Raw genomic sequence first — 13,904 nt, 5'->3', positions numbered from 1 at the left:
CTCCAGGATTTATTAGAGTCGTTAGGCGTTCATCACAGAGAAGCTAGGAGCTTGGATTTCTTAGGGTCAATGCTGAAGGTCGTAGCAGGTACACCGGATGCCGGTGACCTTGAGAAAATCAGATTTTCTGAAATGAAGTTAGCCGAGTCAAACAATAGACAGATTGAAATAAACACTAAAGTCCAAAACCAAATTAACCAACTTACCCACTTCGTCAATTCAATATTGAGATCAGCTAAAAATTCACAAGTAGACACTGGACATTTATATGAAACACTGCTTGCTAGAAACCGCATGTTGATGACGGAATTACAAAATTTAATGCTTGCAATAACCCTAGCCAAAATTAATATTGTTAGTCCGAACATTTTAGATCATGAAGACTTAAAATCAGTTTGGCTTGAGGAACCCACCGACACACCCATAGGGGATCTTTTGTCCGTCTCGTCCGTAAAAATTCTACAGTCCATTAACATTTTACATTTTATCATTAAATTTCCCAAAATTAAACTATCCTGCAAAAAGATCACAGTTTTTCCAGTTGCCCATGGGGGACAATGCTGCAGATAATAGACAACGTCATTAAAAACTGCTCCGTATCACCGGGAGCCGCATTCTACCGCCTTGCCTCAGAGAGTACGTGCGCCAGAGAACTGCACGCTGGAGGGGTGGCACACTGCCCAATACAAGAGAGTGGCCTGCACCCGGTAACCTACGTGGACGAAGCGATTGTAATCATCAATGACAGGTCGGCCAAAGTACGAGTGGACAACGGCACAGAGACATGGACTCACGGCGCGCACCTCATTACCTTTGAGAAAAAGGCCGCGATAAATGACACGCTCTTCATCAACCATGATAACACCCATAAGAGAGCTCCAGGGACAGCAAGTCTTCCCTTATTAAACATCACCGCCACCCAAGATGTCCTCAGCCTCCCGTATCTTCACCGCCTGAGTGAACGAAACTTGGAGTTCATCAAGGAGTTCGGAGAAGAGATCGATAACAACCGATCACGTCTCGCAGCAATTATTGCAGGAGCAATATGCTGCGCACTCATCTGCATCGGGCTCACCTACAGGCACTTTACTAAGGCAAGGAAATCCGCAGGTCAGATTAGGCAGGTCATCGCCGAATTACATACGGCCGAGGGCGGCCTTAACTTAGAGGCGGAGTAGTTAACTATGGTCAGCCAGACCAGAGTCGTTGACCACAGTCAACATCATAATGAAGCTCCGGCCAGACTGCTGACCCAGCAATGGGCCGGATGCTCGTGCACAGACGGCAGACACTGCATATTTGCGTGGCCGCTGTGAGCCTTTGTTACCTTTAAGTTCTTTTCACATATTCAGTTCATATTTGATATTCAATAAATAAAGAGCACCAGCTCTCCACCAGCACAAGGCAAGAAACTCCGGCACTTAGCCGTTAACTCTTTTATTAATTATTATACTGACTGAGTCACTAGGCCAGCGGTATCGAAGGACAGTCATCCTTCCACCGTAATCTCCCTATCTCAACATAGGAGCAGTACGACCATCCCTTGGGATCTACAGCGACCCTCGCCACGGATATCCAACCAGCGGCAGTGACCTACTGCCGGCCCGGACAATCAATTGAGGAAGGAAGTCGAGGCGACCACCCGACTCTCCAGTGGCTGCCAACCTTGGCGGTCACCAATACCTAATCAGCCGGCTCTACCCCTGCCACGGAGGCATAGCCAGCCGGCTTTGCAATATTATCAATTAACACAAATTGGAATATTACTTGTTTTAATTTGTACAATTAAAGGTTGGATCTCCAATTATCCTACGTCGGGTACCCGCCCCGACTCTGCTACGGTACGCGATTAGTCATTAAAAAATTAATGAAAAACGTGATCGAAGCCAGCATTTTAAATGGAAAATTGGTAATCCGGATAAGAATATATTCTTTTAGATTCCTATCCGTGGTATTAGTATATTTTCACCACTGAACTTTACTCTGAACTCTGAACTCTTTTCAACTCTGAACTATACTTACAGATGCACCAATTCAATTCAATCGTATTCAGTTTCCGATTAGATTGGCATTTGCAATGACTATCAACGAATCCCAAGGTCAAACGATGTCTATTTGTGGCTTAGATTTAAGAACACCATGTTTTTCATACGGACAATTATACGTGGCATGCTCTCGAGAGGTAAACCATCCAGTTTGTGTTAGCTAAAGATGGACTAACAAAAAATATTGTTCAAGCTATTACTAAGAGATTGACTTGCTGAGTTACGATCAAATAATAACTTAAAAATAATGTTTTCCTTTTGTTATTTTTATATTCCCTCATGGTTCACAGCGCTTCAGATGACTTTATAATACATAATTCTAGAACTAAGTGAATTTTGTACATAAATTATAAAGACATCTGGTGGCAAAACATCGTTTGCCGAGTCAGCTAGTTTTATATATTAGTTTGGCTTCACTCAGAAAAATAGTTTGCGTTGTTTTGAAAATTTTTTTCACCTAATATCAAAGCGAGCTGGGTAAATATTTCATAATACATTCGATGTCATTTTATTTTCGATTCAAGACTTTCTTTTGTGGGTTTTGTTCTTAACATTTGCCCATATCGGGTCTGTTGGTATTGGATTTGGAAGATACTTACACTATATAGTTATAGTTATACGCTTAAAGCAGTTATTAAACTTTTAAAATTTAAGGACATTAAATATACAACAAACAACTTTATCTGTGAAATAATATTCAACAATTACAGATTTTTTCATTTCAGCTACTGAAAATCAATAACTACCTATTAATAGAAACTATAAATTACTAACTAACAAATCTACTTTCTTGGCTTCTTTTTTATATTATATTATAATATTTTATATTACAATTTCACAATTTAGAGTTAGAGAGTTTAAATTTTACACGAGAGCTATTTTTGGCAAAATAATAATACATCATACGAAATTTCATAACGATCGGTCGACTATATCTTATAGCTGCCTTATAACTGAATGATCGGAAATGGTATTTGGTAGACATACCAACTTTGGTATTTTTGAAAATAGAAGCTTGGGACTTTTTCTTAGATATTTTATTGTAATTAATTGGTTTTATTATGATGTTCTCATAAGGATCGGCCAACTATATGCGATGTTTGCGATATATATCCGGTTTTAACTGCCAGGGTATATCAACTTCAACCGAATTAGCTTTTCTTTCTTGTTTTTGAATTGATCGATACTGAAGTTATTTCTTTGTTTATGAAATGAGATATACAACAAAAATTATTTTATTAAATTGTCCTATTAATACCTATACCATTAAAAAATATTTTACAATTCTAAATGAGATTCGTGAACTGTCTAGAAATGTACAAAATAAAGTGCTTGTTTGATTGAGTTTGATTTGAGTGAGTGCATGACTTTGATTTTTAAAATTAAATACCTGTTCTTTACTGCTATATCCTCAAGCATTTGTCGCAGTCAGAGAGCATTCATATTCCGAAAGCTGTTTAATGAAAAACATACATTTGAAATACAATTTTATTTAAACCATCATGCGTAAAATTTTCTGATTCAGTTTCTATGGTGTAAGGATTCATCAATCGTTTCAAGAGTAGCAAATAACTTAACATCATGATTGGTATTTAATAATATATTCCGAACATATACAAACCTGCATAATAAGTCTGATTTTGAATTATTAACTGCATGTACGAAAGGTGGTCATTCTAGGTGCCAAAACGGTGAAATCGTGAGTGTTGCACTAAAAAAAATGAAAAAAAAATACGATTTAAATAGGTGGCAACAAAATAGAGCAAATTTAAAATAAAAGTTTGTCTTCACTCAGAAAAATAGTTTGCGTTGGTTTGAACATTTTCTTCACTTAATATCAAAGCGAGCTGGGTAAATATTTCATCATTCGTTCGATGTTATTTTATTTTCCTATTAATACGTATTTAATAAAATATATTCTGATCATATACAAACCCAAATAACAAGCTCTATTTTTAATCTATAATTTCATGTACGAAAGGTGCTCATTCTAAATGCCAAATGGGTGAACTCGTGGTCATTACACTACAATAAAAAAAATAAATACGCTTTAAAATAGGTGAAACCAATAGGTGTCCTGTTCGACATACCAAAAATAGCATATAAAGTGAGTTACTACCTCATCACACTGACAAAATTACGCTACCATAGCATTTTAACTCAATTTAAACTGAGGCAAAAATCCTTCATCATTAAGTAAATACATTGAGTGTTTTGTACCGAAAAACAAATTCAGCAACAAAATACATATGTACATGTTAGAATAGCGCAACAACAACAATCACGCAGTTTCACAGTCAATAGACGCAGAACAAATGACCAACAACGACAACAGGTACATCGAGCATTTATATCTCATTCATTCCTGCGTCTAGCATTCCAGTATCAGCTTGATATTGAGTATTATGCTCACTCAAAAGTGGTAATTGGTACTACGGACAAGGTCATGCTCTGAAATTCAAAAACGAGCCAGCTGGGAAGTGTTGCGCGTCAGGAAAAGTGCAACTACTCGAAATTGAAACACCACCTGAACCATTGAACGGCTTACTTATCGGCACGGATCCAGATTCTAATGTGTTCCTTAAGTCAATTCGAATATTTAATTCATGCTTTCAAATGACATCGTTCGGAACAACAGAAATAGTTTGAAATACTAATGCAAATGGCCAAGTTTATCATAATATGGGCTCACTGCTGCCAATGCCAAACGAACCACATAATTTCTTACAAATCTACTTTATGGGCGGCGAAGATTCCGGAAGCGCACTTGCCAATCGCGTGAATGCACCTTGTGATTATAATAACCTTGATTCATTTTATGCCAGACGTAGCGTCAGTGCAGTGAGCTCTATGCTCTATTGAACAAACACAATAAATTTTTGAAACGAAGCCGTAAATTTTCCTACAGAGTTTTTGAACTCACTGGATTCGCAAGGCATGCCAACGCATAATGTACAATTAAAGGTTGGATCTCCAATTATCCTACGTCGGGTACCCGCCCCGACTCTGCTACGGTACGCGATTAGTCATTAAAAAATTAATGAAAAACGTGATCGAAGCCAGCATTTTAAATGGAAAATTGGTAATCCGGATAAGAATATATTCTTATAGATTCCTATCCGTGGTATTAGTATATTTTCACCACTGAACTTTACTCTGAACTCTGAACTCTTTTCAACTCTGAACTATACTTACAGATGCACCAATTCAATTCAATCGTATTCAGTTTCCGATTAGATTGGCATTTGCAATGACTATCAACGAATCCCAAGGTCAAACGATGTCTATTTGTGGCTTAGATTTAAGAACACCATGTTTTTCACACGGACAATTATACGTGGCATGCTCTCGAGAGGTAAACCATCCAGTTTGTGTTAGCTAAAGATGGACTAACAAAAAATATTGTTCACGCTATAGCACTAAGAGATTGACTTGCTGAATTACGATCAAATAATAACTTAAAAATAATGTTTGCCTTTTGTTATTTTTATATTCCCTCATGGTTCACAGCGCTTCAGATGACTTTATAATACATAATTCTAGAACTAAGTGAATTTTGTACATAAATTATAAAGACATCTGGTGGCAAAACATCGTTTGCCGAGTCAGCTAGTTTTATATATTAGATTGGCTTCACTCAGAAAAATAGTTTGCGTTGTTTTGAACATTTTTTTCATCTAATATCAAAGCGAGCTGGGTAAATATTTCATAATACATTCGATGTCATTTTATTTTCGATTCAAGACTTTCTTTTGTGGGTTTTGTTCTTAACATGTGCCCATATCGGGTCTGTTGGTATTGGATTTGGAAGTTACTTACACTATATAGTTATAGTTATACGCTTAAAGCAGTTATTAAACTTTTAAAATTTAAGGACATTAAATATACAACAAACAACTTTATCTGTGAAATAATATTCAACAATTACAGATTTTTTCATTTCAGCTACTCAAAATCAATAACTACCTATTAATAGAAACTATAAATTACTAACTAACAAATCTACTTTCTTGGCTTCTTTTTTATATTATATTATAATATTTTATATTACAATTTCACAATTTAGAGTTAGAGAGTTTAAATTTTACACGAGAGCTATTTTTGGCAAAATAATACGACATACGAAATTTCATAACGATCGGTCGACTATACCTTATAGCTGCCTTATAACTGAACGATCGGAAATGGTATTTGGTAGACATACCAACTTTGGTATTTTTGAAGATAGAAGCTTGGGACTTTTTCTTAGATATTTTATTGTAATTAATTGGTTTTATTATGATCTTCTCATAAGGATCGGCCAACTATATCCGGTGTTTGCGATATATATCCGGTTTTAACTGCAAGGGTATATCAACTTCAACCGAATTAGCTTTTCTTTCTTGTTTTTGAATTGATCGATACTGAAGTTATTTCTTTGTTTATGAAATGAGATATACAACAAAAACTATTTTTTTAAATTGTCCTGTTAATACCTATACCATTAAAAAATATTTTACAATTCTAAATGAGATTTGTGAACTGTCTAGAAATGTAAAAAATAAAGTGCTGTTTGATTGACTTTGATTTGAGTGAGTGCATGACTTTGATTTTTAAAATTAAATACCTGTTCTTTACAGCTATATCCTCAAGCATTTGTCGCAGTCAGAGAGCATTCATATTCCGAAAGCTGTTTAATGAAAAACATACATTTGTAATACAATTTTATTTAAACCATCATGCGTAAAATTTTCTGATTCAGTTTCCATGGTGTAAGGATTCATCAATCGTTTCAAGAGTAGCAAATAATTTAACATCATGATTGGTATTTAATAATATATTCCGAACATATACAAACCTGCATAATAAGTCTGATTTTGAATTATTAACTGCATGTACGAAATGTGGTCATTCTAGGTGCCAAAACGGTGAAATCGTGAGTGTTGCACTAAAAAAAATGAAAAAAAAAAATACATTTTAAATAGGTGGCAACAAAATAGAGCAAATTTAAAATATAAGTTTGGCTTTACTCAGAAAAATAGTTTGCGTTGGTTTGAACATTTTCTTCACTTAATATCAAAGCGAGCTGGGTAAATATTTCATCATTCGTTCGATGTTATTTTATTTTCCTATTAATACGTATTAAATAAAATATATTCTGACCATATACAAACCCAAATAATAAGCTCAATTTTTAATCTATAATTGCATGTACGAAAGGTGCTCATTCTAAATGCCAAATCGGTGAGCTCGTGGTCATTGCACTACAATAAAAAAAAATACGCTTTAAAATAGGTGACACCAATAGGTGTCCTGTTCGACATACCAAAAATCGCATATAAAGTGAGTTACTACCTCATCACACTGACAAAATTACGCTACCATAGCATTTTAACTCAATTTAAACTGAGGCAAAAATCCTTCATCATAAGGTAAATACATTGAATGTTTTGTACAGTGCAATGCCAATAAAACAACAAGAAAGGAAAGCTAACTTCGGGCGGAGCCGAAGTTTATATACCCTTGCAGTTAAAACCGGATATATATCGCAAACATCGGATATAGTTGGCCGATCCTTATGGGAATAGGAATATATAATCCAATATTTTACAATACAAAATCTAAAAAAAATCCCAAACTTCTATCTTCAAATATACGAAAGTTGATATTTCTACCAAGTACCATTTCCGATCGTTCAGTTATATGGCAGCTATAGGATATAGTCGGCCGATCCTAATGAAATTTGGTAGGTCGGATCAACTGACCAAATATATAATCTGTACCAAGTTCCAGCTTTCTATCTTCAAAAACACGAAAGTTGGGTCATTTCCGATCGTTCAGTTATATGGAAGCTATAGGATATAGTCGGCCGATCCTTACGAAATTTGGCATGTCGTATTATTTTGCCAAAAATAGCTCTCATGTCAAATTTGAACTCTCTAACTCTAAAAACACCAAAGTTATACCATTTCCGATCAATCAGTTATATGGCAGCTATAGGATATAGTCGGCCGATCCGGGCCGTTCCGACTTATATACTGCGTGCAAAGGAAAGAAGGGTGTGTGCAAAGTTTCAAGACGATAGCTTTAAAACTGAGAGACTAGTTTGCGTAGAAACAGACAGACGGACAGACAGACGGACAGACAGACGGACAGACGGACAGACGGACATGCTCACATCAACTCAGGAGGTGATCCTGATCAAGAATATATATACTTAATAGGGTCGGAGATGTCTCCTTCACTGCGTTGCACACTTTTGACCAAAATTATAATACCCTCTGCAAGGGTATAAAAAGGGGGTGATTTAAGCCGTGACACTATTAGATCTCGAAACATGCGAAGTAGAAGATCCGAAAGAACCGAAAAACAAATTCAGCAACAAAATACATATGTACGTTTTAGAATAGCGCAACAACAACAATCACGCAGTTTCACAGTCAATAGACGCAGAACAAATGACCAACAACGACAACAGGTACACCGAGCATTGATTTCTCATTCATTCCTGCGTCTAGCATTCCAGTATCAGCTTGATATTGAGTATTATGCTCACTCAAAAGTGGTAATTGGTTCTACGGACAAGGTCATGCTCTGAAATTCAAAAATGAGCCAGCTGGGATGTGTTGCGCGTCAGGAAATGTGCAACTACTAGAAATTGAAACACCACCTGAACCATTGAACGGCTTACTTATCGGCACGGATCCAGATTCTAATGTGTTCCTTAAGTCAATTCGAACATTTAATTCATGCTTTCAAATGACATCGTTCGGAACAACAGAAATAGTTTGAAATACTAATGCAAATGGCCAAGTTTATCATAATATGGGCTCACTGCTGCCAATGCCAAACGAACCACATAATTTCTTACAAATCTACTTTATGGGCGGCGAAGATTCCGGAAGCGCACTTGCCAATCGCGTGAATGCACCTTGTGATTATAATAACCTTGATTCATTTTATGCCAGACGTAGCGTCAGTGCAGTGAGCTATATGCTCTATTGAACAAACACAATGAATTTTTGAAACGAAGCCGTAAATTTTCCTGCAGAGTTTTTGAACTCACTGGATTCGCAAGGCATGCCAACGCATAATGTACAATTAAAGGTTGGATCTCCAATTATCCTACGTCGGGTACCCGCCCCGACTCTGCTACGGTACGCGATTAGTCATTAAAAAATTAATGAAAAACGTGATCGAAGCCAGCATTTTAAATGGAAAATTGGTAATCCGGATAAGAATATATTCTTATAGATTCCTATCCGTGGTATTAGTATATTTTCACCACTGAACTTTACTCTGAACTCTGAACTCTTTTCAACTCTGAACTATACTTACAGATGCACCAATTCAATTCAATCGTATTCAGTTTCCGATTATATTGGCATTTGCAATGACTATCAACGAATCCCAAGGTCAAACGATGTCTATTTGTGGCTTAGATTTAAGAACACCATGTTTTTCACACGGACAATTATACGTGGCATGCTCTCGAGAGGTAAACCATCCAGTTTGTGTTAGTTAAAGATGGACTAACAAAAAATATTGTTCACGCTATAGCACTAAGAAATTGACTTGCTGAGTTACGATCAAATAATAACTTAAAAATAATGTTTGCCTTTTGTTATTTTTATATTCCCTCATGGTTCACAGCGCTTCAGATGACTTTATAATACATAATTCTAGAACTAAGTGAATTTTGTACATAAATTATAAAGACATCTGGTGGCAAAACATCGTTTGCCGAGTCAGCTAGTTTTATATATTAGTTTGGCTTCACTCAGAAATATAGTTTGCGTTGTTTTGAAAATTTTTGTCTCCTAATATCAAAGCGAGCTGGGTAAATATTTCATAATACATTCGATTTCATTTTATTTTCGATTCAAGACTTTCGTTTGTGGGTTTTGTTCTTAACATGTGCTCATATCGGGTCTGTTGGTATTGGATTTGGAAGTTACTTACACTATATAGTTATAGTTATACGCTTAAAGCAGTTATTAAACTTTTAAAATTTAAGGACATTAAATATACAACAAACAACTTTATCTGTGAAATAATATTCAACAATTACAGATTTTTTCATTTCAGCTACTGAAAATCAATAACTACCTATTAATAGAAACTATAAATTACTAACTAACAAATCTACTTTCTTGGCTTCTTTTTTATATTATATTATAATATTTTATATTACAATTTCACAATTTAGAGTTAGAGATTTTAAATTTTACACGAGAGCTATTTTTGGCAAAATAATACGACATACGAAATTTCATAACGATCGGTCGACTATATCTTATAGCTGCCTTATAACTGAACGATCGGAAATGGTATTTGGTAGACATACCAACTTTGGTATTTTTGAAAATAGAAGCTTGGGACTTTTTCTTAGATAATTTATTGTAATTAATTGGTTTTATTATGATGTTCTCATAAGGATCGGCCAACTATATCCGGTGTTTGCGATATATATCCGGTTTTAACTGCAAGGGTATATCAACTTCAACCGAATTAGCTTTTCTTTCTTGTTTTTGAATTGATCGATACTGAAGTTATTTCTTTGTTTATGAAATGAGATATACAACAAAAATTATTTTATTAAGTTGTCCTATTAATACCTATACCATTAAAAAATATTTTACAATTCTAAATGAGATTCGTGAACTGTCTAGAAATGTAAAAATAAAGTGCTTGTTTGATTGACTTTGATTTGAGTGAGTGCATGACTTTGATTTTTAAAATTAAATACCTGTTCTTTACAGCTATATCCTCAAGCATTTGTTGCAGTCAGAGAGCATTCATATTCCGAAAGCTGTTTAATGAAAAACATACATTTGTAATACAATTTTATTTAAACCATCATGCGTAAAATTTTCTGATTCAGTTTCCATGGTGTAAGGATTCATCAATCGTTTCAAGAGTAGCAAATAATTTAACATCATGATTGGTATTTAATAATATATTCCGAACATATACAAACCTGCATAATAAGTCTGATTTTGAATTATTAACTGCATGTACGAAATGTGGTCATTCTAGGTGCCAAAACGGTGAAATCGTGAGTGTTGCACTAAAAAAATAAAAAAAAAATACATTTTAAATAGGTGGCAACAAAATAGAGCAAATTTAAAATATAAGTTTGGCTTCACTCAGAAAAATAGTTTGCGTTGGTTTGAACTTTTTCTTCACTTAATATCAAAGCGAGCTGGGTAAATATTTCATCATTCGTTCGATGTTATTTTATTTTCCTATTAATACGTATTAAATAAAATATATTCTGACCATATACAAACCCAAATAATAAGCTCAATTTTTAATCTATGTGGGAATGGGTCTGGCAGCGCTGTTTCTACCTATCCCATCCCTATCGTGGAGAGCAGATTGGGCAGAAGTTCTGAACGAGAAACCGACGACGAAAGACGCGAGATTACGACGAGCAGCAGAACAATTCAACAAAGACGAAAAAGGCGCGATTTAAACCAATTAAAAACGTTTAACTTACTTTATATTCTATAACTTTCAATATATAATCAAATAAACATTACAATAAAACATTAAAATAAAACTAGTGGGACTTTCTCATTTTACAAGGAAACACTAATCCCACAAATATGGGGGCTCAACCTACGTGATAAAGTGAAGTTAATAAAACGATGAACATATTAATTTAAAACGACGAAAAGTGTAAAAGTAAAAGTAAAAAAAGAAAAGTGCTAAAACGCTGTATTGTGAAATTAAAAACGACGACGACGCCACACACACAACTCTGATCTACACGCATACATTTATAACGACGCATGAGTATATGTAAACGACGGGTAGAGAAAACGTGAAAAAGAACGACGAACACTTGCGTAAGAACGACGTGAAACAACGTGTTAAAACGGGAATTGATTTTCGCAATACAAAAAGCTTGACTATACCGAGGCTGCACAAATGTCTCAACTCGGTGATTTTGATTCCGTGCTGCGGGCATTGAAAACGGAGAAGAAGAAAAATGTGAATCTTTTACACATGTTTGTGTATGAAAACAACGGTGATCGGCATAATAGGAAACGGCTGCGAAATTTTCAGGGATTTGACTTTGCCAAAGATGATGAGGAGTTTGGACAAAAAGTTTCATATGTTGCTGAGAATTTGTCCAACAACGATTTGGCTGTAATTTGCAACATATTGGGATTGCAGCATGACAAAGATGACCTAATGGTCTATATTTTTCGAAATTTGCAAGCGGGAAACTTACTCCCGGACGCCGGTAAAGAGAACGACGAAGATGACGAAGATGATGAATATGAAGAGGACGAAGAGGAAAACGATGAGAGTGGTATACCGAATCGTGTGATCACTAGAGCCAGAGAGCAAGAGAGAGCTGAAAACAAGGCTCTGAACTCGAGCGACGAAGAGGAAGAATTTCACTCTGTGGGAAGCAACACACAACAACAGAAGAAGAAGAGAGCCAAAGCCAAGGTCTCTACAGTCACGTCCGAAAACAATGATGTGAGCTCAGTGAAAAGTTTTGGAGCGGTTTCGCCACGATTTTCGGTGAATTTCCGGGATATTGAGGACTCAATTAGACCCTTTAGCGGTGACGACACGCTTGCAGTGGAAGTGTGGGTGCATGATTTTGAGGACATGGCTTCAATTATGTACTGGGATGATCTGGCAAATGTTAAAAAATGCTCTGATCAACGAGTTTAAAGCGGAAGTGAATGGTGCACAAATACATAAAATGCTGTCTGAGAGAAAAATTAAAAACAGTGAAAGCGTACAAGAATATCTTCTCAAAATGAAAGAGATTGCTTCTCGTGGAAGCGTAGACAGCAGTGCGCTTATGCAATATGTGATCGATGGCATAAACGATCTAAGCGTTAAAAAATCAATATTGTATAATGCGAAGGACATGAAAGATTTTAAGGAGAAGTTGAAGTGCTATGAAAAAATTCGCGAAAAATCCGGAAAATCTAAAAATCAGGACGAGAAGTTTAAATATTTAAACGCGAAAGACAGTGGCCATAAAGACGTGTCCGGTCCAAAAAAAGTAAATTGTTTTAACTGCGGTGCTTTAGGGCATACATCCGCTCAGTGCGCTAATCGAAGTAACGGCCGAAAGTGTTTTAATTGCAATAATTATGGGCATATTTCAAAAGACTGCACCGTTGGCAAAATCGAACCGGTATCAAATCCGATCAATATGCGTAAAGTTTCTGGGGAAAAATTACCGATGTGTAAGGAGATTCGTATGCAGCGTAATAAGTATACGGCCCTGATTGACACTGGCAGCAAATACAACATTATGAGTGAAACAGTCTACGTGAGTTTAAATAAGCCAATGCTGAATGCAGTAAACATTGTTCTCGTCGGGTTCGGAAATCAAAACAGAGTAAAACCGTTCGGTTCATTTGAAGAAGAGTTCGAAGTGGACGGGCAAGTCTTTCGAGAAAACTTTCTTGTAGTTTCATCTAATTTTTTGGACGTTGAAGTTGTGTTAGGGGCAGAATTTTGTAACACTGCGGAAATTCAAATAAATCGCGACGGAATAAAAATCAAAAAGCCAGACAACAAGGACTTGGATGTGGAAATAGAGGCGTTAATGAAAATCAATGTTGAAAATGATGAAAACGTGAACATTAATATTGACAAAGATGAAAGTTTCGAAGCACAACGCGAAGTGAACGACTTAATTAAAAACTATAAGCCTGTGAATACGAAGTCAACCAACGTTGTTATGCGTATCGTTTTGAAGGATGACACTCCTGTGCACTCGCGTCCGCGTCGATTCGCATTTTCCGAGCGATGTGTCATTGATGATCAAGTTGAACAGTGGCTAAAAGACGGTATCATTGAACATTCTGAGTCCGAGTACAGCAGTCCAGTCGTTCT

General features: G+C 35.9%; 2 long non-coding RNA genes across 2 annotated transcripts in view; both read right to left on the bottom strand.

Moving 5' to 3' along the window:
• The window catches only part of LOC138926806 (uncharacterized), a 47,748-nt gene extending 44,144 nt beyond the window's left edge, over nt 1–3,604 (bottom strand). The window contains exon 1 of the long non-coding RNA XR_011443478.1: nt 3,436–3,604. This is a non-coding gene — a long non-coding RNA (uncharacterized lncRNA). The remainder of the gene's footprint in view (nt 1–3,435) is intronic.
• Nucleotides 3,605–3,662: 58 nt separating this feature from the next.
• Nucleotides 3,663–13,836, bottom strand: LOC138926807 (uncharacterized). Its single transcript, XR_011443479.1, has 4 exons — nt 13,744–13,836; nt 10,774–11,094; nt 6,652–6,972; nt 3,663–3,756 (listed from the first exon to the last, which is right to left on the bottom strand). It is a non-coding gene; the product is annotated as an uncharacterized lncRNA (long non-coding RNA).
• Between the last annotated feature and the right edge of the window lie 68 nt (nt 13,837–13,904).

The sequence above is a fragment of the Drosophila bipectinata genome, chromosome 4 (genome assembly GCF_030179905.1).
Source record: "Drosophila bipectinata strain 14024-0381.07 chromosome 4, DbipHiC1v2, whole genome shotgun sequence".
Lineage (NCBI taxonomy): Eukaryota > Metazoa > Arthropoda > Insecta > Diptera > Drosophilidae > Drosophila > Drosophila bipectinata.
Note: the sequence above shows the minus strand (reverse complement) of the source record. Positions and strands in the feature narration are given on the sequence as shown.